The following is a 23,700-nucleotide window of genomic DNA, read 5'->3' on the forward strand; positions in this document are numbered from 1 at the left end:
CACGACGAGGGAAAAGGATGAAGTCAGAAATGAATATCTCCTCCTTGCAGCCAATGAGTTCTACTTATTTACATCACATTCCTTATTTCAATAAGTTCTCAAGTACGGGTCACTGACTCGAAGATAGGTAGAGAGAAGAAATTGCGAATCGTGCTCGTCGTTTTGATGATCCAACCCTGTCTGCCGCTACCGACTTTCACTTTCTGGAGAGGGTAGCAATCATAGCATGTACTATATTCACCTCCAGAGCTAGTTTACAGAAGATTATGTTTTTATTCAAGAATTAACTAAAATTAAACTGCCATTTGTCAAGGAAATTTTGTGGTTCCCCTTCACAGAGCCACACTAGCTCTGCTGGAAGTCATGATCCGTTGGGAAAAAGCACGAATTCCTGTACTATAGCTGATACATTGCAGGCTTAAATTACTGAGTTCGTATCATAATGGAGACATTTGCAAAAGAAGCTGAAAGTTCATTAAAAAAACACAAACGTAAGACGTAGATAATGCTTTGTGCATCATAATTATTGAGGAAGATAGCCACGAAAGGTAGGAAACAGGGCCAAAACTTATGCCTGTAGTATGTCGCTTGTCATCTGAGAGAGAGAGCCTATGAGTGAGCAGAGATGAGAGTGAAGCGAATATGAAATATAGTAATTCTTTCTGCATCAAACCAGTCTCAAGACTGAAGACCACAACAAAAACAACAACAATAATTCTTTAAGTACTTATAACAAAAATTTTTCATATAAACGTATTTCGCAATAAAAGAAAAGGAAAATTACAACCGGTATACACTCGATGCAGGTAATTTTAGGCACATTTGCATTATTTAACTTACTATGGGAAACAGATGGTAAAAATTGGTATGGAACTCCTGCAGTTGAGAATTCCACTCCTAAATTATTGCATTCGTTTTCAGCGCAGCCGGCATCAAATGCAAATACATACAGCGGTACTTGTCTTTTATCTGGAATTTTTTAGAGTAAAGCTCATTTCAGTCATTATGAAAGCATGCGATGCATAAAGTAATTTTCAGAATCAGTTTTGAGACAAAATTACCTTTTGTAACGCTGAACGTTGAAGGTTTAGAATGAACTGCAATCACTTTTATCGAAGCACTATCTCCCTGACCCAGAAGCTATCACGCGAGGTGAAAGGCGGAAGTTATTTATTGCTCGAAAATATTTATGTTCCGTTATGAATCTGTATTATAGTTACAAGAAGAGAAACCTATAACTGCTGTTTATATTTTCCGTATAACTGTATGTTGAAGATCATACTGCGCCCTTTCTCAAGCCAAAGCAGCGTATTTATGTATTGTCTGTGATGCCTGTCTCGCGTCCTCGCGCTGTGGCCGTGTTTCATCCTGGAGTAAGTCTTCTGAATCAAAACTGAGAATGGTCAACTCGTTGAGTGGAAAAGCAGAACAACCGGAAAAATATTAAGGGGTTTGATCCAGAAATTCATCAGATCCTACGAATTGTCAATAATGAGATTAAACAGTTTGTTTGTAATAAAATAAGAATATATTTTACCGGATGTGATTTTGGTAACAAATTTCTTAAGACACTTCCTTCGCAGTGGCACGAAAAACATCATGCGAGAGTCACATTCGTCCGAAAGTTTCACAAATCTCTGCAGTTCAGTAACAGATTAGTGAAGCGAAATGTGCAAATGAAACTAGTTCCTGAACCTTTAATTTACTTATAGTGTATTGTGTTTATTAAACCGGGGCCCAAGAAACGACGGAGATGCTTCGTCCGTCCGTAGCCCTCAGTGGTTCACAACCCCACAACAGGCCAAAGCATTGCAACCCCCGAGAAATGTCTCATGCCAGGCGAGTGTAACTCCAAATGTTTGCGCGGTACAGGTGGTAGAGTAAGTATAGTGTACGCGTACGTGGAGACAGTGTTTGCGCAGCAACATCCAGTATAGTGTAACTGAGGCGGAATAAGCGGAACCAGCCCGCATTCGCCGAGGTAAATGGAAAACCGGGTAATAACCATCCACAGGCTGGCAGGCGCACCGAACCTCGACACTAATGCACCAGCCGGATTCCTGCCGGGCACTGGCACGCCTTCCCGCTCGGGAAGCAGCGCGTTAGACCGCGCCGCTAGCCAGGCGGGCAGTGACCTATAGTAGTAATCACGCTTACTTGAAATTTTGTTGAAACAAGAGGCATTAGCAGTTCTAGGCAGTGGGTTTTCCACTCAAGTTTGTGGTTATAGCACTCGGGTTTCAATAGTTCAGAAACCGATTCTCATAACTTGTGATGTTCTTCAGAGCTTGTCATCTGCGTGTACTTGTCGAAATTCAGTGTTAATACATTTGCCTTGAAGCATTTTTTAATGTTTTCGAAAATATCATCAGCTCAGAGAAATCATTGTCCTGTCATTTATTTTTGAAATAAAACAGTGTATTACACGATTTTTCACTATTAGCTAATTTCTCCCTCTTGAGCATTTTGAAGCTACCAGGACGTGAAACAAATGACAAACGCCACAGCACATTCAAGAATAGTAAAGTAAAGTCAGAAACATAGACAAAACTTTTGACAGACTTGCGTCACAGTGAAATATTATTATCAAGTATCCTATTCTCCACACATTATTGGTACCGGTAATGAATGTTTGTAATGAAGGTGGTGGTAAGGGGCAGAGCTTATATTTACATCACTAGTTAGCACCGTTCACATAAATATCGGGATAATATGAATTATATTTACTGCTAACATAAGATGACGTTACAACTTATTTACATACTAGTGAGTGTCAGTGTCAGTGTCGTCTTAACCGCCGTCTGCTTCACGTCTGCTGTGCACCGAGCTACCTTATTTTAAGTATTAACTGTATTTTTCTTACTTGTCACTTCTTCCGTGTGTTTTTGCTTTTAGGAAGCTTTAATTGTCGCGTGCTATTAATAGTGTTCCATAGATTTCGTGTTTGTTTTGAATACAGTCAGAGAGAGTCCCTTCAGTCAACCATAGTGCTAGTAGTGCTAGTGTTTGTTTTCAATACAGTCCAGAGACAGGTAGTGCTAATTTCATTGTTTTCTACAAGAAGTGGCTAGCAATCACAGCTTAGTCAATAATCAGCCGCCTTCAGTGAATTAGCAGTCTAGTTAAAAGTTGATTAACTCTCTTCAGTAAATTGATTCCTTAGGATGGATAGGATGTGTGACTGCTGTGTACGGACGCGGGAGGAGCTGGCCACTGTTCGCGAACAGCTGAACGTGTTGATGGCCGCGGTCAGCCATCTTCAGGCTGCTGCCTCCGAGTCTAGCGGCAGTGGGAAGTGTGGTGCGTCGCAAGTACACCCCAGGTGTTACATGCTTCACCCACTGTCCCTGCTGTCGTGACGTCTTCGCAGGTACCGGGCGCGGTTGGGCCACCCTCTCCCCAAGGGGAGTGGCGGGTTCAGCGGCGTTCGCGGCGCACGAGGCGGAGGGTAAACGTGGAGGCTGGCCGTGTGGCATTGACCGCTCTGCCTGTGAGTGGACATGTGGCCGCTCCTTCAGCAAGGTCCGAGTAGGCACACGGGTGGAGGGGTGTATTAGTTATTGGGAGCTCCAACGTTAGGCGGGTGATGGAGCCCCTTAGGGAAATAGCGTAAAGGTCGGGGAAGAAGGCCAGTGTTCACGCTGTCTGCTTGCCGGGGGGTCTCATCCGAGATGTGGAGGAGGCCCTACCGGCGGCAATAGAGAGCACTGGGTGCACCTGACTGCAAATTGTTGCTCATGTCGGCGCCAATGACTCCTGCCGTCTGGGTTCAGAGGCCATCCTCAGTTCGTACAGGCGGTTGGCGGAATTGGTGAAGGCGGAAAGCCTCGCTCGCGGGGTGGAATCAGAGCTAACTATTTGTAGTATCGTTCCCAGAACCGATCGCGGTCCTCTGGTTTGGAGCCGAGTGGAAGGCTTAAACCAGAGGCTCAGACGATTCTGCGGAGATCTGGGGTGCAAATTTCTCAACCGCCTCTATCGGGTGGAGAAATGTAGGGTCCCCCTGAATAGGTCAGGCGTGCACTACACGCCGGAAGCAGCTACAAGGGTAGCGGAGTACGTGTGGAGTGCACATGGGGGTTTTTTAGGTTAGAGAATTCCCTCCCTAGGCCCGACAAGACGCCTCCTGAGACGCGGCAAGGTAGGACTAGGCAAAATGCAACAGAGAATAACAATATTAATGTGCTAATAGTAAACTGCAGGAGCGTCTATAGAAAGGCCCCAGAACTGCTCTCATTAATAAACGGTCACAACGATCATATAGTACTAGGGACAGAAAGTTGACTGAAACCAGACGTAAACAGTAATGAAATCCTAAACTCAGATTGGTATGTATACCGCAGAGACAGGCTGGACAGTGAAAGGGGAGGCGTGTTTATAGCGATAAGAAGTGCAATAGTATCGAAGGAAATTGACGTAGACCCGAAATGTGAAATGATTTGGGTGAAGGTCATGGTTAAAGCAGGCTCAGACATGGTAATTGGATGTCTCTACTGGCCCCCGGGCTCAGCGGCTGTTGTGGCTGAGCACCTGAAGGATAATTTGGAAAATATTTCGAGTACATTTCCCCACCACGTTATAGTTCGGGATGGAGATTTTAATTTGCCGGATATAGACTGGGAGCTCAAACGTTCATAACGGGTGGCAGGGACAAAGAATCCAGTGAAATTTTTTTAAGTGCTTTATCTGAAAACTACCTTGCGCAGTTAAATAGAGAACCGCCTCGTGGCGATAGCATATTAGACCTTCTGGTGAGAAACAGATGCGAAATATTTGAAACAGTTACAAAACTGCTGCGGACGCAAAGGGAACTTCACAGCAATCATAAACATAGCCGAAGCCTTGCAGACGAACAAAAATTACGCGAAGCGAAATGTAGTGTGAGGAGGGCTATGCGAGAGGCGTTCAATGAATTCGAAAGTAAAGTTCAATGTCCTGACTTGGCAGAAAATAATAAGAAATTTTGGTCTTATTTCAAAGCGGTAGCTGGATCAAAACAAAATGTCCAGACACTCTGTGACCAAAATGGTACTGAAACAGAGGAAGACAGACTAAAGACCGAAATACTAAATGTCTTTTTCCAAAGCTGTTTCACAGAGGAAGACTGCACTGTAGTTCCTTCTCTTGATTCTTGCACAGATGACAAAATGGTAGATATCGAAATAGACGACAGAGGGATAGAGAAACAATTAAAATCGCTCAAAAGAGGAAAGGCCGCTGGACCTAAAGGGATACCAGTTCGATTTTACACAGAGTACGCGAAGGAACTTGCCCCCCTCTTGCAGCGGTGTACCGTAGGTCTCTAGAAGGGTGTAGCGTTCCAATGGATTGAAAAAGGGCACAGGTCATCCCCGTTTTCAAGAAGGGACGTCGAACAGATGTGCAGAACTATAGACCTATATTTCTAACGTCGATCAGTTGTAGAATTTTGGAACACGTATTATGTTCGAGTATAATGACTTTTCAGGAGACTAGAAATCTACTCTGTAGGAATCAGCATGGGTTTCGAAAAAGACGGTCGTGTGAAACCCAGCTCGCGCTATTCGTCCACGAGACTCAGAGGGCCATAGACACGGGTTCCCAGGTAGATGCCATGTTTCTTGACTTCCGCAAGCCGTTCGATACAGTTCCCCACAGTCGTTTAATGAACAAAGTAAGAGCATATGAACTATTAGACCAATTGTGTGATTGGATTGAGGAGTTCCTATATAACAGAACGCAGCATGTCATTCTCAATGGAGAGAAGTCTTCCGAAGCATGAGTGATTTCAGGTGTGCCGCAGGGGAGTGTCATAGGACCGTTGCTAATCACAATATACATAAATGACCTGGCGGATGACATCGGAAGTTCACTGAGGCTTTTTGCAGATGATGCTGTGGTGTATCGAGAGGTTGTAACAAAGGAAAATTCTACTGAAATGCAGGACGATCTGCAGCGAATTGACGCATGGTGCAAAAAATGGCAATTGAATCTCAATGTAGACAAGTGTAATGCGCTGCGAATACCTAGAAAGATAGATCCCTTATCATGTAGCTGCAGTATAGCAGGTCAGCAACTGGAAGCAGTTAATTCTATAAATTATCTGGGAGGCCGCATTAGGAGTGATTTAAAATGGAATGATCATATAAAGTTGAACGTCGGTAAAGCAGATGCCAGACTGAGATTCATTGGAAGAAACCTAAGGAAATGCAATCCGAAAACAAAGGTAGTAGGTTACAGTACGCTTGTTCGCCCACTGCTTGAATACTGCTCAGCAGTGTGGGATAGTGTTGATAGAAGAGATAGAGAAGATCCAACGCAGTGCAGCGCGCTTCGTTAGAGGATCATTTAGTAATCGCGAAAGCGTTACGGAGATTATGGATAAACTCCAGTGGAAGATTCTGAAGGAGAGACGCTCAGTAGCTCGGTACGGGCTTTTGTTAAAGTTTCGAGAACATACCTTCACCGAAGAGTCAAGCAGTATATTGCTCCCTCCTACGTATATCTCGCGAAGAGACCATGAGGATAAAATCAGAGAGATTAGAGCCCACACAGAAGCATACCGACAATCCTTCTTTCCACGAACAATACGAGACTGGAATAGAAGGGAGAACCGGTAGAGGTACTCAGGGTGCCCTCCGCCACACACTTTCAGGTGGCTTGCGGAGTATGGATGTAGATGTAGAATTTGGTCTGTAAAATGATAAAATGCAACCCTTGTGCTCGTCTCATTCTGTTGCATTAAAATCGTTGGATCACATTTGAAATGAACCTTTAGATGACACGGTCGTCGTCCAAAGATCAAATGGAATATTTGTCATAGAATTTAACCGATTATTTCGTCAGAGATGCAAACATAGCTTCAACAAAAAAAATAAATACTTTGTCAAAATCGTTACTACATATGCCTAAACCGAAAGTTATTCAAAAATCTTTTTAGTGGAACGTGTTTATTTCGGAGACATGTGGAGCCTCAAACATTTTGAAGGAAAGTGCGTAGTGTACAAGCCTTTTATTACGTGAATGAGGGAGCAAAGAGCAGCCCAAAACATAGAAAGAACATAGCACAGTCGCAAAATTGCTGCAGTCTCATATGAAACCAAGGACTGTGTTCTCCAAGTCTTCTGCCTGCTCGATGAGCGATTGCATGCAGTACTTCCACAGTCATTAAACTAAAAATAAATATAAACAAATGTTTGCTAGAGTCCCGAAAACGCTCCTCAGGCATGCAGAAATTAATAGGGCATTGTCGATATTAAAACATATTTCTGTTGCGAACTGGTCTGAAAGTAGTATAGTCGACCAACTGGTGAGAAACAAGCAATGTGACCACGAAACTATACATACAGATATATTAAATACTGTTTTGTTTTCATAAGATGGGAGTCCACACCGGTTTTCGCTCTTCTAACTCTTTAGGCTAAATAATTCGGGACACCATACAAAATGGTAATACGTTTAACCGATCGGCGATTTACAAAATCAACTGTGACACTAGCGACAGCTTCAACTATGAACTAACGGACCAATCATTCAGGGAACACATTCTTCACAGCCACTGCAACTTTTCATTATTTGCGTCTCGCCTTCGTAGTAAGTTCCATATCAGAAAAGATACTGACGACGCTCTGCCTATACTACATGAAGCAGATAAGGGAGGTGTCAGGAACGTTTTATAAGATAATGAGTTTTACAGCAATTTTAATAAACACCCAAAAAATATTTTGAACGTGTAGGTGGAGTTGAAAAAAAAACAGTATTTAGACAATTTTATACAACTTTCAAAAACTTGAAATTTTATGCTTGGAATGTAGTGTCCTACTATAAAAGTGTGTAACATGTAACGTTCTATAGTGTTGCTTCCTGCCACAAGTGACTTGGATGTAATTATTGTCATTTATGCAGACCTTCATGCGAAGAGTGCTATATGATTCCCGGGTACTTGAGGCAGCTATGGTTCATTGCGTTGTGTCCATATCTCCATCCATTTTAATATTTTTGCAAGCTACCACGCACAGAAAATATGAAATCATCTAACTGTGGGTGTATTACATGCAGTCCCTAGTTTAAGCTCGGATTTGTTTTGTATCTTTTACGACACAATCGTATAGTTAAATACACTGACAAATATGGCATTTCACTTTTAGACGTTGATCGTGTGAGATCCGGTTATATTTTAAATGTGTACCAACAGATTTAATGAGGCTGGCCCTGGCACTGCGCAATGACCCGCATAATGGTTGCAATTTGTCAGATTGAATTCACATGTGCGTAAATAAGCTGTAACGTCATTTGATGGCGATACCAAACGAAAGTCATATTATCACAGGGGAACTGTCTTCACTAATGATATATATGCAAGTTGTGCCCGTTACCACTATGTCCATAGACATCTTCCTCGTCAGGTAGAATCAAATGGAGCTTCTTCCACAATAATGCATGGAAAATAAGACATGTGAATATAGTATTCCACTGAGATGGAGGGGTGTAAAAATTTGATGTAAATTTCTGACTGTTTTTCTATTCTTGAATCTCCAGTGACTTTCAACATTTATTTCACTACCAACAGTGGATCAGCAGTCGAGCTGAGTGCTATACCATGTCCGATTGCTTGGAATTCTGAGTGGCTATCACTATGTGGTCGACACACAACTGTTACGCCTTGAGTTCTGTCATTCAGATAAGTTAAAAGCATAAACCTTACGCAGCTTCTATTCTGTAATATTTTAACTTGTACTATAGCATGAAACGTCCCCTTTAGACAAATGTAATTACTGTGCTGGAAAACTTCTTACGTTATTTGATTTTCAAACAGCTGAGCAAAACTGAACGTACTCAGACGTTTCTCTCTTTACTTATTCTTATCATCACTAAACTGACACAATATTTACAGCACAACGCAATCTGACTTACAATAATCCCCACAAAAGAACAGCCCTGACTAACAATAACCTATACTTTTCATGAATCACTTACAAAAATCTTTGATACTCGAACTACTGCAATACAGCGAGCTCCAATACTGCCAGCTAAATAAAAGAGTTTAACTACTGAAGGCACTAACTACTGATAGAGTTAGCATTGAGAGATTTAGATAGAGAACAAACAATGTATTTACCTTAATAATGTTCAAAAGTCATCATATATATATTTATCAATTCATGACGTCCATTTTTACAAATTTCCTTTTTCTGGCGGACACATCTCCAGATCGTCCGCTTATAGTAACCTCTCAAAACTCCGGCATCTCTCTCTCTCCACATCCACCACTTCTGGCGGCTCACCTCCAACTGCCCAACGCTAAGTGCTGTTCACATCCCACTGCCCAAAACTACACAAGCGAATATTCCAACAATGAGTCCAACGAGCCACAGACTGCACACAGCACAGTCAGTGATTTTCATACAGAGCGCTATGTGGCGTTACCAACTTAAAAACATAAACAGCCTACTTACATAGCCGCCTACTCCCCACAAAAAATTTTACAAATCGTTTTAGGCAGTGGTCAACACACTTAACTAAATTTTTTTATATTAACCATAACAAATATATCAATTGCACACCATTATTGATACATTATTCGTTAAAAGCAAACATTTCGGTCATAAAGACAGTCCTGATCATTCATCACAGTAGTAACTACAGTTTCTTTCTCAAAGTCTGAGTAGTAAAAGAAAATACACACAGAAGTGGTGGATTTCCATGCAGTCTTTAAGAAGTAGTGTTGTCCTTCCAGCGGAAAGACGGTGCTGACTCTTGACATGCAGACAGGTAATGGGCCACAACAGAGCAAACCCACAGCAGAGTCAGTCGAAGTTTTGAAGAATATTGGTAGGTAGGTCATCACGGAGGAAACCCACAATATTTCTTGTAGAGATTATGGTATTGGTGGGCCACCAAAGGTGCAGGCCCACGGTATTCCTTGTAGAGATGGCCAGCAGCCACCTGTTATGACTGTGCAGCTGTACAATCACCATCGAAGTGTCTTGCGGATAATATAGCAAGTCCATGAAACACCACTTGTGCACTCACAAAAAAAAAATTTTTTTCAAATGTCCTTAGAACCAGCAGTGCTGTTAACCAGTCCCTTGCTAAATTATCAGCACAAATGCGAGCACTAACAGTCCTTTTTTCATCAAATATTGTGCATATACTACGACCAACAGAAATGTGTGCAGTGAAATGAAAATACTTAATTTGAAGAACTGGTGTCTATACAATTACAAATTTATGACATGACAATAAAATTACAAAGGTACAAAATACATCATTAAAGAACATAATAGTACAGATAACAATTGTAGTACTACAGGTTTTACAAAAGAGTAGAAATAAACATATACATCAGTGTTGCAGGAATTATGACATAAGTAAACAAATAAAATAATGGGAATAGCTTTCGAAACATTAACTTCGCTCGTGAGCATTAAAACGGAAAAGAATAAATAATGTCTGAACATCCTTACAACGAAAATTAAATATTATTAATGCTAAATGTAGCTTAGCATTAGCAAAATTGTACAACATAACTTTTATCAGATAAATACATAAAGATAGGAAGAATACAAATACACAATGGTACACAAACAGATAGCGGAATCACAAAAGGACAGGACAGGGTTTATTTTCAGTGTGACATTTGGTACAGCAGTATTTACAGTATTTGATTTGCAAACAAAATTTTCTTTACTTCTCAGAGATTGTTTGTATCCAAGAAAATCCTACCTAAACCTGCTGTCCCTAAACCCTACATTTTTGTTGATATCCTCATTCAAAATAATTATTCTTCATTGTACATTACTTTTTTGGCCAAACCTTTTTCTTATAGTTTCTCAATGCATTTCTTCCAATTCATCACAACTCATTCTCAGTATATAGCCTATCAAATCTTAAGCTATCTTTAATCTACTGAGCTCAGATGCAGAAACTAAGGGACAAGGCAATGCAGCTGCAGAAAACAATTAACACAAACAGCAATTACAAAAAAAAAAGCAAATTGACAAAGTAAGCAGCAGTATATCTAAATTAGCAAAGCAAATGCAACATTACAACTAATATGAACCAATGTGCAGCAGTAAGAAAAATAAATCAGTAGTAAAACTGGCTTAATACAATGTAAATTTCAGCAGAACTATGCCTGTCAAACAGCAGCAGCAAATGAAATAACTTATACCTAAACATTATAAAGCTCAAGCAGAAACAATACTACAATAAGGATAGGAAATGTCTAATACCTACGTCAGATCTTAACACTAGAGTGATGCATCACAATAATTTACTCTATCAAAAAAGTTACCAAATCGTTGAAAACAAATGTATGCAAATCCTGTGAAGGAAAATGTCTGTTTGTTCTCCCCCCCTTTTTTTTAAAAAAAAAAGAAAGTAGATCATAAAATAATTGTTTACTGCATCCATAGACAGAAAATAGTGGTATTATTACATCTATTAAATTTTATTTTCACCAATGCTACAGTGCAACTAGAAACTAGATATTAAACAAAATGAGTAAATATATACATAGAGCAAGGCGCGAAATGTCATTCCCTAGCCATATGCATTTCAGTAATTATCAGCAATTATGACATCCAATGTGTAATTATATGTCTTCAAGTATGAGCATGTCGTATTTGCGATGCTTTCTACAAAGAAATGTCAATAGCGAGGGTAATGGCCTCTTTTTTTCTCCACCTAATGGCTTTTTTCCAGACGACTGTCACACAGCTGGGTGCCCACAACGTATTAAGTCAAGGTCACTTACTGAAATATTTATGACAGCAGTTTCTGCCACAGTGACAGTGTCATATAATATTGAGAATTTACATTACAAATGTGTAGAAAACAAATCCCATAAATATAACAGTGTCAAAAAATTTCCGCCAGCATTGTGACACATTCATACATGTACACACATTTAATAACTCTTAAAGTATGATTCTTGGTTTCCAACGTCCTTTTCAAAAATCGGAGTCCCTACCCACTACTCATTATTCCTTACCTTACTACACATGTACATATTTGTTGGCACTTCAATATTTCATCATAATAATATTCGTTACAGGATAATTTAGTAATCGCGAAAGTGTTACGGAGATGATAGATAAAGTCCAGTGGAAGACTCTGCAGGAGAGACACTCAGTAGCTCGGTACGGGCTTTTGCTGAAGTTTCGAGAACATACCTTCACTGAGGAGTCAATCAGTATATTGCTCCCTCCTATGTATATCTCGCGAAGAGACCATGAAGATAAAATCAGAGAGATTAGATCCCACACAGAGGCATACTGACAATCCTTTTTCCACATACAATACGAGACTGGAATAGAAGGGAGAACCGATAGAGGTACACAAGGTAACCTCCGCCACACACCGTCAGGTGGCTTGCGGAGTATGGATATGGATGTGGATGTAGATGTAGATGTAGATATACATGCATGCCACAACTGTTTTACTGTACAACAATGAAAAACTACAAGTACAATTATGTGCTAGCAATAAACAATAACTACACTAACTACTCAAACTACAAGAAAAAATCAGATGATTCCAGTGAGGTATACTGAGCTAAGGGTCGACATATAAAACATCCCCTTTGGAAAAATGGAATTACTGTGCTGGAAAACCTCTTACGTTATTTGATTTTCAAACAACTGAGCAAAACTGAACGTACTCAGGCATTTCTCTCTTAACTTATTCTGATCATCACTAAACTGACACACAGTATTTTTACCCCAACGCAATCTGACTTTCAATAATCCCCACGAAAGAATGGCCCTGGCTAACAATAACCTATACCTTTCATGACTCACTTATCTCACAAAAATCTATTACTCCAACTACTGCAATACAGTAAGCTCCAATACTGCCAGCTAAATAAGAGAGTCTAACTACTGAAGGCACTAACTACTGATAGTCAGAGTTGGCATTGAGAGATCTTGATAGAGAACAAACAATGTATTTACCTTAATAATGTTCAAAAGTCATCACACACACACACACACACACACACACACACATATATATATATATATATATATATATATATATATATATATCAATTCATGACATCCTTCTTCACACATTTCCTTTTTCTGGACGACACACGTCCAGATCATCCGCTTACAGTAACCTCTTAAAACTCCGACATCTCTCTCTCCACATCCACCATAGCTGGCGGCTTACCTCCAACTGCCCAATGCTACGTGCTGTTCACATCTCACTGGCCAACACTACACAAGCGAATATTCCAACAATGAGTCCAATGAGCCACAGACTGCACACAACACAGTTAGTGATTTTTATACAGAGCGCTACGTGGCGTTACCAACATAAAAACCTAAACAGCCTACTTACAAGCATATCATGGTTCACGCAATCAAATATCTTACCAAAGTGCTAAAATATTTCCATTGCTGGAATTTTATGATTTTTTTATTCTAACATATCAACTGTCAAGGCAAATACAGCCAGTTCAAGCTAACATTCCTTTATTTTTCAAATTCAACCGGGTTAGTATCGAATATGTTTTCCTGTGTTAAGTGGTAATAAGCCAATTTGTAAATTATCTCGAAAATTTTGGAAAAAAACTTATACTAATAAGATTCGTTGGTAATAATTTAATGGCGTCTTCACTTCCTTTTGTAAGGTTCTGTTTCGCCGTTTCCCTTTCAACGAAAGTGAGAGATTCATCTACGGTTTCTGATTAATGGTTACCGTGTACTCGAATAAGCGTAATGAGAAACTGGCCATAAAACTTAATTAAATGCATGCGGCTCCGCCTTGTGTTTTACATCATGACCATCATCGTACTGAAAATTTTGCTATGGTCTGAGATGCATACAAAGTGGTAATTACTATGCTTTATGCACAGTACTGTGGGCCTCTCATTTTTATACTGGAATCACAAGATTCTTTTTTCTGAGTTTCTGATGTCTGTCTACTGGCAGGTTTTATACGGCCCAGGATCGCCTCCTTTATCTCAGGCTATTCATCTCCGAGTAGTACTTCCACCCAATTACCTCCTTTATTTGTTGGATATGTTTTAATCTCTGTCTTCCTCCGCCGTTTTTACCCCCCACAGCTCCATCAGATACATGAAATTTATTCCTTAAAAGGAAGGTCAGCGTTGGTCGTAATATTGATATTTTATTGATAGCAGAATCGTGATCATCTTCAGACACTGGTATCAAGTTATCAATAACCAAAACTGAGTAGCGATCAATAAAACATCAGTATTACGGCCAACTCTGATCTTCCTTTTATGGTCGTGGTGCACACAGCACTCCATGGAGTCACCAATCAATTTATTCCTTGATGTGTTAGCACATGTTCTATAAATGTTCTCCTTCTCCTTGTGTTTCTCACATGTTCTTTTCCTCACATATTCTGCGGAGATTCCACTTACTTTCATCTTATCAGTCCATCTAACAGTCAGCATCAAGGTATAGAACCAAATCGCACGCTTCGCATTTCTTCGTCTTCGCTTCCCACAGTCCAGCATTCACTGTGATACACAGCTGTGCTCCAGCCTTACATTCTCAGAAATTTCTTCCTTAAATGATTGACGATATTTAATAATGAAAGACTTCTTTTGGGCAGCAATGTCTTTATCCGTCCTATCCTACTCTTTAGGTCTTCCTTGTTTTGTATGTCATACGTTACATTGCTTCCAAGGTAGCAGAAGTCTACCACATTGTGATCCTCAAATTTTATATAAAGTTTATCGCTAACCTAGTTGCTGCTTTTTGTAACTACTTCCTTCTCTCTTGGATTTGCTCTCAATCCATAGTGTCTTCGCACACCGTTCATTCTATTTAAATGGTCCTGCAATTCTTCCTCACATTCTTTGAGAGTGACAATTTCATCAGCTAAGCTTGTTATTGATGTCCTTTCAGCCTGAATTTTAATCCTTTTCCTGAATCTTTCGTTATACCCACCATTGCTTCTTAGATGTATAGATTAAACAGTGTGGATGAAAGACTTCACCTCCGTCGTATACCCATTCTAGTCTGAGCACTTTATACTTGGTCTTCCCTTCATACTATTCCGAACATTTTGCATCATTGTACATTGTCGTCCACTTTTTCTATGTTGATAAGTTCTAAAATATTATCTTCACACGACTTATGTGTCTTAAAAAGTTGCTTTGACATTAGGACGCCTCTGGCGTACCTGTGCCTGACGCTTTCGAATGAAAAGGCTTGATATGCAAGCATAACTCAGGGACAATTATGTTATATGCATGAGAGCTACTGGCGAGAGTACAAATTCCCTTACAATTCAGATATAGCTGCAGGATGAAATTCAGTACAGATAAAGATGGGATACGTGTATAAATGTGTGTGAAATATGTTAAATGTACGCGAAATATATATAACTGTAAATATATGTATGACATACATATCTCTTTTGTTCATGTGCACCTGCTCACGAGGAACAGACGCATTGCAAAGCATGCCGATCATAGCTAGTCAATTGTTAAGTGAATATCTTCACTTTTCGGATACTGGTGTTAACATTTCACGCTATTAAGACACAATTACGTAAAGCAGTTATCTCCTGTCAAAGAAGAAACTATCTGGAAGATCCAGTACCTCAAACTATCTGAAAGATCCAGTACCTCTGGCAGCTAGTCGTTACAACTTAATTTTTTCTGACATTTATAGAATGATGAAAAGTTTATGTACATCAGTTCTAAACAACGCACCTATGATGTGTACAGCATTAAAAGAATCACACCCATTAGTTAACTAAGTGTGACTGCTACTGTAGCTTTTATGACCGAATTATGACTATAAACTGATAATAACAATGCCAGATCGTATGGAAAAATCAGTAATAAATAAAAACAAAAATTAAGCCGTTTTAGTATCACAGGGAACTGTTGTGCTAATACAAAATCCCCTAAGTATAAAATGAAAATACTGTCACAGTGACTGCTGAAGTGAAAGAGGTCATCTATTTCTGTAAATGACTATGCACTAGGAGTGGAGTGAGGATAAATAGAGAGAAATAAGAATAAGACCAAATATTGGAAATGATAACTCTTAAGATATTTGAAGATGCTCTGTGTTCTGAAACTAAGACGTCTAATTTTCGTCAGATTTTGACTACGATGTTACTAAGCTGGTTACGTGATACAGCTACTTTTTTAAGTGAAGAATGTAACAGAGAGGATAGTAATGTGCGAAAAACGAGAATTTCAACGTAGAGGTCTACCTTGAATTAATAAGGTTGCAAACAAATAGCTCGGGAGCTGTAAGTACCGGGCGTGAGTCGTGCTTCGGTAGCTCAGATGGTAGAGCACTTGCCCGCGAAAGGCAAAGGTCCCGAGTTCGAGTCTCGGTCGGGCACACAGTTTTAATCTGCCAGGAAGTTTCATAGCAGCGTACACTCCGCTGCAGAGTGAAAATCTCATTCAAGTTTGATATTGTTACTATTCACAAAGCATTGTGATGCTTCTAGACGCTCATTTTGTATTGTTTTTCAAATTCAGGTGTTCGGAATGAAGATCCAGTTATTCTTCTATAGCGAGATCATATACTTTGTAGGCAGAAGAAACATTTCTCCTGCCTCTAAGTTGGAAGGTATTCCATTTCACGCTCTAATTTCGTTGTACGTTTGACCGACGGCTAGCTTGTTTTGCATACCGTTAGCAACGCATCAGCATAGTTACCACAGCTGAGTAATGAGCCGGTATTTATTCACGAGGACCTGGAAAACAGGATGCTTATTAAGTTATTACAGCTGCCCCTTTGCGGAAATTACAGTTGTGCATATTTAATAACATGGGTACAAGCCGTAAGCGGATGTAGATGCAAGTTTGCGGCCTCAGACGGGGAGAATGTCAGAATACTGCTGCCGGTTACTTAGTTGAGACAGACTACACCACGGCACCCAGAAAGATACAAACTGTTATCTAGGAAATTTCAGCGCCCTATATTTAACAACAAACAGGCCGTTGTTTCATGTCTCCCAGGGTGGTGTATACCGATCACTGATGTGAGCACTAGAAAGAGACACTAAAGCAACATCAAAATATATTTAACTGAGGTCAACATCAGCGATAAATTTTTCTGGAAGGGGAAAAGTCACAAAGGACTGTGGCATTACACGAACAGATAAGAATAAATAAGCTAAATACGGTTATTGCCATAAATGTAACTTATTCCAGCTCTCTCTGTGATTATCTGGTATTCACGCGCTTCATGTAACAGGATGAATATGGCCTCAATGCGTGTGCGACGATAACTACAGGAAGTTTCCTGTGTAAAACGACTATCCTTATCTGATATGTCCGATAGTTTTACATCCGATTATTCGGAGTTCTCAGTATCTTTCAGTCTGAAAATTAAGTTTCACTCAGTTGTACAGTTTTCGCTAATACTGCCATTCGTGTAAGGGCAAAGATTTTACAGTAGCTTGTTAATGAAACTTCTGGGACAGCGCTGCCTTTCCTCATCACCGATGACGTTACTTACACTAACAATATTGTTGTTCACCCCATCCCCTCCTCTAACGACTCTAACTTTCCCATAAGTGCGATAAAACAACCTAAAAAGGAAAACCAAATCCGTGGAAACAGCTCATTTTTGCCACATAATATTGAAAGATGGTGGGAACAGCTGACTTATTCTACATAAAAATAGATAGTAATAAAAATTTAGCTGGCGAGTTGCATCAGTAGAAATACTAGAACTCTCTGATTTGCTGTGTGTAAACAATATACTGACCTTCTCACACACTAGACCTACTTCTTTCCAACTTACAGAAATCTTAGCACAACTATATACGTACACCATCAACGTAAATTTTTAAAGTTCTCAAAATTCACACTTACCATATACCCAGTGGAATTACACTCAGGGTCACAGTATCAACATATTTCATGAATTTAGTGTTTTCTGGATACACTTATGTACCACAAATGCGTCGTTATTTCAACAGAGAGAGATGAAGTCCCAGTGTTGGAGGTAATAATCAACAATTTCCACTACATTCATAGCTTTATTGAAATCATTTTCCTCATCGCACTTAACATATATCACACAGTACTTGGTAAAATTGTTTTAACTCACACTGGAGAGACTGAATTCATAGGAATATTATACAGGGTGGTCCATTGATAGTGACCGGGCCTAATATCTCACGAAATAAGCGTCAAACGAAAAAACTACAAAGAACGAAACTTGTCTAGCTTGACGGGGGAAACCAGACGGCGCTATGATTGACCCGCTCGATGGCGCTGCCATAGGTCAAACGGATATCAAATGCGTTTTTTTATGTAGGAACGCCTATATTTTTTTTATTACATATTCGTGTAGTACGTAAAGAAATATGAATATTTTAGCTGGACCACTTTTTAGCTTTGTGACAGATGGCGCTGTAATAGTCATAAACATATGGCTCACAGTTTTAGACGAGCAGTTGGCAAGAGGTAGGTTTCTTAAATTAAAATACAGAACGTACGTACGTTTGATCATTTTATTTCGGTTGTTCCAATGTGATACGTTTACCTTTGTAAACTTATCATGTCTGAGAACGCATGTTGTTACAGCGTGATTACCTGTAAATACCACATTAATACAAAAAAATGCTCAAAATGATATCCGTCAACCTCAATGAATTTGGCAATACGTGTAACGACATTCCTCTCGACAGCGAGTAGTTCGCCTTCCGTAATGTTCGCACATGCATTGACACTGCGCTGACGCATGTTGTCAGGCGTTGTCGGTGGATCACGATAGCAAATATCCTTCAACTTTCCCCACAGAAAGAAATCCGGGGACGTCAGATCCGGTGAACCTGCTTCGACGACCAATCCACTTGTCATGAAGTTGCTATTCAATACCGCTTCAACCACACGCGAGCTATGTGACCGACATCCATCATGTTGGAAGAAGATATTTAGAAACAGTCACAGTCAAAACATTCAATTTTGCACAAAATTGAATTTTGCACAAACTCTTATGGTATAATGGGTTTCTTGTAATTATGCTATGAGGTAATTTATACCCAATCTCGTTATCACTGGTAAAATTTATGTTTATGCCTTTGCATTTAAAGCCATTATGGATTTGATGCAACATACTTGCCACGAATGGGACTGTGTAGAAGAGCTTATTCTCTGTGAGTTTCTTGTGATGTGACTGTTTCGTCGTTGTTGAGAGTTTCAATGTGTCCGCTGTGGAGCTACTATAACCATTTGATAGTGCTGCTTATCTATTATTTCGAATTCCGGCTGGGATTTCTCTTCAGTGACGGCCAGTTGAACTGCTGTTTGGATCAGATGCAACAATTCTGCCATTATGTGGTTGTGGGGTGCGTTGTGGATGGTTATGTGTGGTGTGGTAACTATCAGACTGGTGTCATTAGGCTACACATTATTCTAATGGTCAGAGCTAGAGAGCCTATGCTGTCATTTACTTGATGCCCATCCACAGCTTTACATTTTTATAGTTGCTGTTGAACAATTGGTTTAACTCATTGATATCATCATTTGCCCCAGTGACTAAAACGATGGTATTATCGCACATTTGTTATGTTATGGACATGCACGGCATACACCGTGTACAACAATAACGTAGCTCATGGCACCTGTTCAAAGTGACGACTTACCGCCTTCGTGTATGCATGTCAACGGCTTATGAAGTTACAGAATTTCTGGGATGACAGACAAGGAAAAATGGTTCAAATGGCTCTGAGCACTATGGGACTTAATATCTGAGGTCATCAGTCCCCTTGAACTTAGAACTACTTAAACCTAGCTAACCTAAAGACGTCACCCACATCCATGCCCGAGGCAGGATTCGAACCTGCGACCGTAGCGGTTGCGCGGACAACGATAAATGCCCTAGTTTGAAGTGTAGTACCTGGTCCGGAAACGAAAGATTTGAAAGTTAAAAGTGAAAAACGTTCCGATACCTCTGACAATTGAAGACGTATACTGGTACTGTTGTTGCTAAGACTGTACGGTAGGCAACTTCTAAGGTGGTAGTAAGGATCAAAACTAGAAAAATGTTAAGTAAAATGGCCTGTAAAATGTATATCTTAAGAGTTATGAACAGTTGTTCAACAGAAGAGATTTGTTTCACAGCAGCGAAGATAGTCAAGTGGTCAAAGCTCCTCAGCTGTATACATACACACAGTCGCCCATAACTTTGATATTCTGTAGCGTCATTACATGACGTTTCCGTGGGAAGGTTCAAATCCTCATTTTGTTGCTGAAAATACCTTCCGCATCCCCTCGAATAATGTTGGCGTAATTTTGAAACAGACTGTATAATCGTAAGACACCAACCACCAGAGTCGTATTGGAACTATCGATGTATACAAACCAGTAGATCATCTTTGGATCAGCTGTTAAACAGTTGTCAGCTGTGTAGTCGGCAATATGTAGAATGCCCCGATAGGGAGCGTTAAGGAATGACAGCGTTCACTGTCTGAAACATGTCTTGACTGAACTGCAGTTTAAATTACTAGATGACAACAGGTAACTCTGTATGAATACGATGTATCTTTGTTCGTAGATGGTTATAGTATTCTGTGCATATATTTGTTTCGAGTGAATTGCCTAGTGAGATAGTCAGATGTTGTAAGTGCTTTTATGTACCTGACATTTTATTACGTGCGATCTTTCGTTAACATGTACATCAGTTAACAGATTTGTGATTCTTTAACCCTTAATCACGGTCGTGAGTACTTCTCACGCAACTACAGTCGTGCGGTCTCGTGGACCGCGTTCAGAAGGCGGGAAAAATACGTAAAAATCACCAATCTAGCGCTACTTTTTGAATTTAGTACTACATATTTATTCTTCAGTTATACGTAATTGGTAAAATATGCACAAAATATTGTTTCGGTGCTGTTCAAAAGACCAATTCATATTGCACTCTAAATTCTCATTGAAATTTACAGTGATGTACAAATATCGAAATATCTAAGTGTAGTTCGTTACTTGAAACTTGGTTGCAGCAGGTTAATGTTGAACAAGTACCATCAGTGTTAAATTTAACGAGTATTCTTGAGAGCTAATTAAACAGAAAAAATCTGCAGTACTGAAAGTGGCCGCATTTCGCACCACCGTACACGCACTGCGGACACACCTTACAACAGAATTCCAAACAAATTGGGACCTTGCACTTGCGAGACAAATAACTTGTCTGTCTCTTCTTTTTTGGAGGACAAATGCGACATGTCTTCCTTCCATCCCTAGGTAGTTTGTCCTCCTTTTCCAGCTCTTCATGGAGATGCACTTCAGTTCCTAGAACTCGACCGATAGAAAATCTCAATTCTCGTGGGAGGCGTTTATTCATTATCCTTTCGCGCAGTGAAGGTTCGATCAGTTCTTCCTCTAGGGTTTCATGAAGTTCATCCTGGTAAGCACAGTTCTCTCCTTGAATGACTGATGAACAATATATACATTGACAACACTCATGTCAAGAATACAGAAAAACACGGTCATGGTCCAGCGTTGTGTGCGGAAACTTGAACAATATTTGGCACACTTTTCGTCGACAGTATCAACACCACCCCTTTGTGTTATTATAGTTGGCTATTATTACAAATTTTTTACTTTCCACGGCATCCTCTATGGTGTGACGCATTGCTGATATAAGAATTACTGCTCTTCCTTTCGTAGGCACATGCGAAATGAGCATGATGTGTTTGGTAAATTCATACAGCGTTGTTCCAACTTCACGTCTATGGGAAGGCAAGAAAGATGCCGGAATTTCCTTTCGGTCCTTCCGCATTGTTCCCACTGTGGTCAAACCATTTTTCCGTAGCACGTCTGCAAGTTCGAGTGACACATACCAGTTATCAGGACTAATATTTCGGTTAGTATGTGCTATTGGCTTGCACAATCTGAGGACAGCCTGAGGGGGAACGCCGTATATCTTCTCGTCTGGGGAAAGTCCTGCTCCATGAGTACGTTTTCCTCGGCAGAGATAGGTAGTTAGTCCTGGAGTCGGCGAGGCATTTAAGCTTTTTTAGATTAGATTAGATTTACTTTCATTCCAATTGATCCGTAGTGAGGAGGTCCTCCAGGATGTGGAACATGTCAGAAAAACAACAACACATGACAAATATTTACAACTAAAACAAATAAGCTAATGTACCATTCCACAGGTCCCAAGTGGAATGATCGTCATTTTTTAATGAACACTAAGAGTCATTTTACAAATACTAATGCACTGAATTTAAAATAAAAAAGTTTTTTATTTATTTATAAGGTAATACAACTACTGTAATACTTATTTACAATGAACACATTACTGCACTGAAATGGTGCAGAAGTTAGATTATACTAACACACACACACACACACACACACACAAATTTTCAATGAACACATTACTGCACTGAAATTGTGCAGAAGTTATGTTGTACTTATATACAAATCAGTTGGTTTTACTAAGAAATTCATCAATGGAGTAGAAGGAGTTGGCCACCAATAAATCCTTTAGGCTTCTCTTAAACTGAATTTCATTGGTTGTTAAGCTTTTTATGGCTGCTGGCAAGTTATTGAAAATGTGTGTTCCTGAATAATGCACACCTTTTTGTACAAGACTAAGTGACTTTAAATCCTTGTGAAGATTATTCTTATTTCTAGTATTGATTCCATGAATTGAGCTGTTGGTTTGAAAAAGTGATATATTTTTAATGACAAATTTCATTAAGGAATAAATATATTGGGAAGCAGTAGTTAGTATCCCTAGTTCCCTAAACAGGCTTCTGCAGGATGTTCTTGAGTTCACACCACATATAACTCTCACTGCACGTTTTTGTGCCCGGAAAACTTTAGCTTGGCTTGATGAATTACCCCAAAAAATAATCCCATATGACATTATGGAATGAAAGTAAGCATAGTATGCCAGCTTTTTCATTTTTATATCCCCTATGTCTGACAAAATTCGCATTGCAAACAGAGATTTGTTAAGACGCTTCAGGCCGTACTTCGCCGGTTTAGATGGAATATACATTTTGAATTTACAGCGTCATCTGAAACCGATTAGCATTTCATCAACTGTAGCATTAGCCCCAATAATATAGGATCGCTGCGAATTTTCGTGAATTTATGTAGATTGTTTGTTATAGCAGCTGCTGGATCAGAAACCTTACGTAACTCCCCGTCATCAGGGTTGTCAAATCTCAGGCAGTTGAGAATTACAGCAAATCTTGCTGATGACTTAGTGATACGGAAAATATCACGGCCAGTCCCATCAGTACAAATGAGAGAACGTATGTCTTCGTTATTCAATTTGAATACTGCAGTGTATATAAGAAGGCCGATGAAACTCTTCATTTCAGACATTGTACAAGGTCTGACTTCTGTTCTCCCGGTATTCGTGTATTTTCACAAATTTTTTCAAGTTTCTCATTTGTCCATGTGAGTATTTCGTTCAGCATATCATCACTGAAAATATAGCTCCAAGCAGTCAGTGGGTCGATCTGTGATTGCCCTCTGAGTTCGTGTCGAAGTGCTAGTATCTTCAATATATTATGAGCTGGAATTCTGACATGTCTGTTTGGTTCTAATGCCGACCACTTGAATCTGTTTCTGCCATAGAAGTATTTCCTGAGACGTTCCTCATCTTCATTGCTATCTGATTCTCCTTCAGACCTTTCTTCGTCACTTTCACTCTCGCCAGACACACTGGATTCCGAATCATATTCACTATGTATAAAATCACCATCCTGCACATCAGAAAAGTCAAAATTGGATAT

This window comes from Schistocerca nitens, chromosome 6, assembly GCF_023898315.1.
Source record: "Schistocerca nitens isolate TAMUIC-IGC-003100 chromosome 6, iqSchNite1.1, whole genome shotgun sequence".
Taxonomy (NCBI): Eukaryota; Metazoa; Arthropoda; class Insecta; order Orthoptera; family Acrididae; genus Schistocerca; species Schistocerca nitens.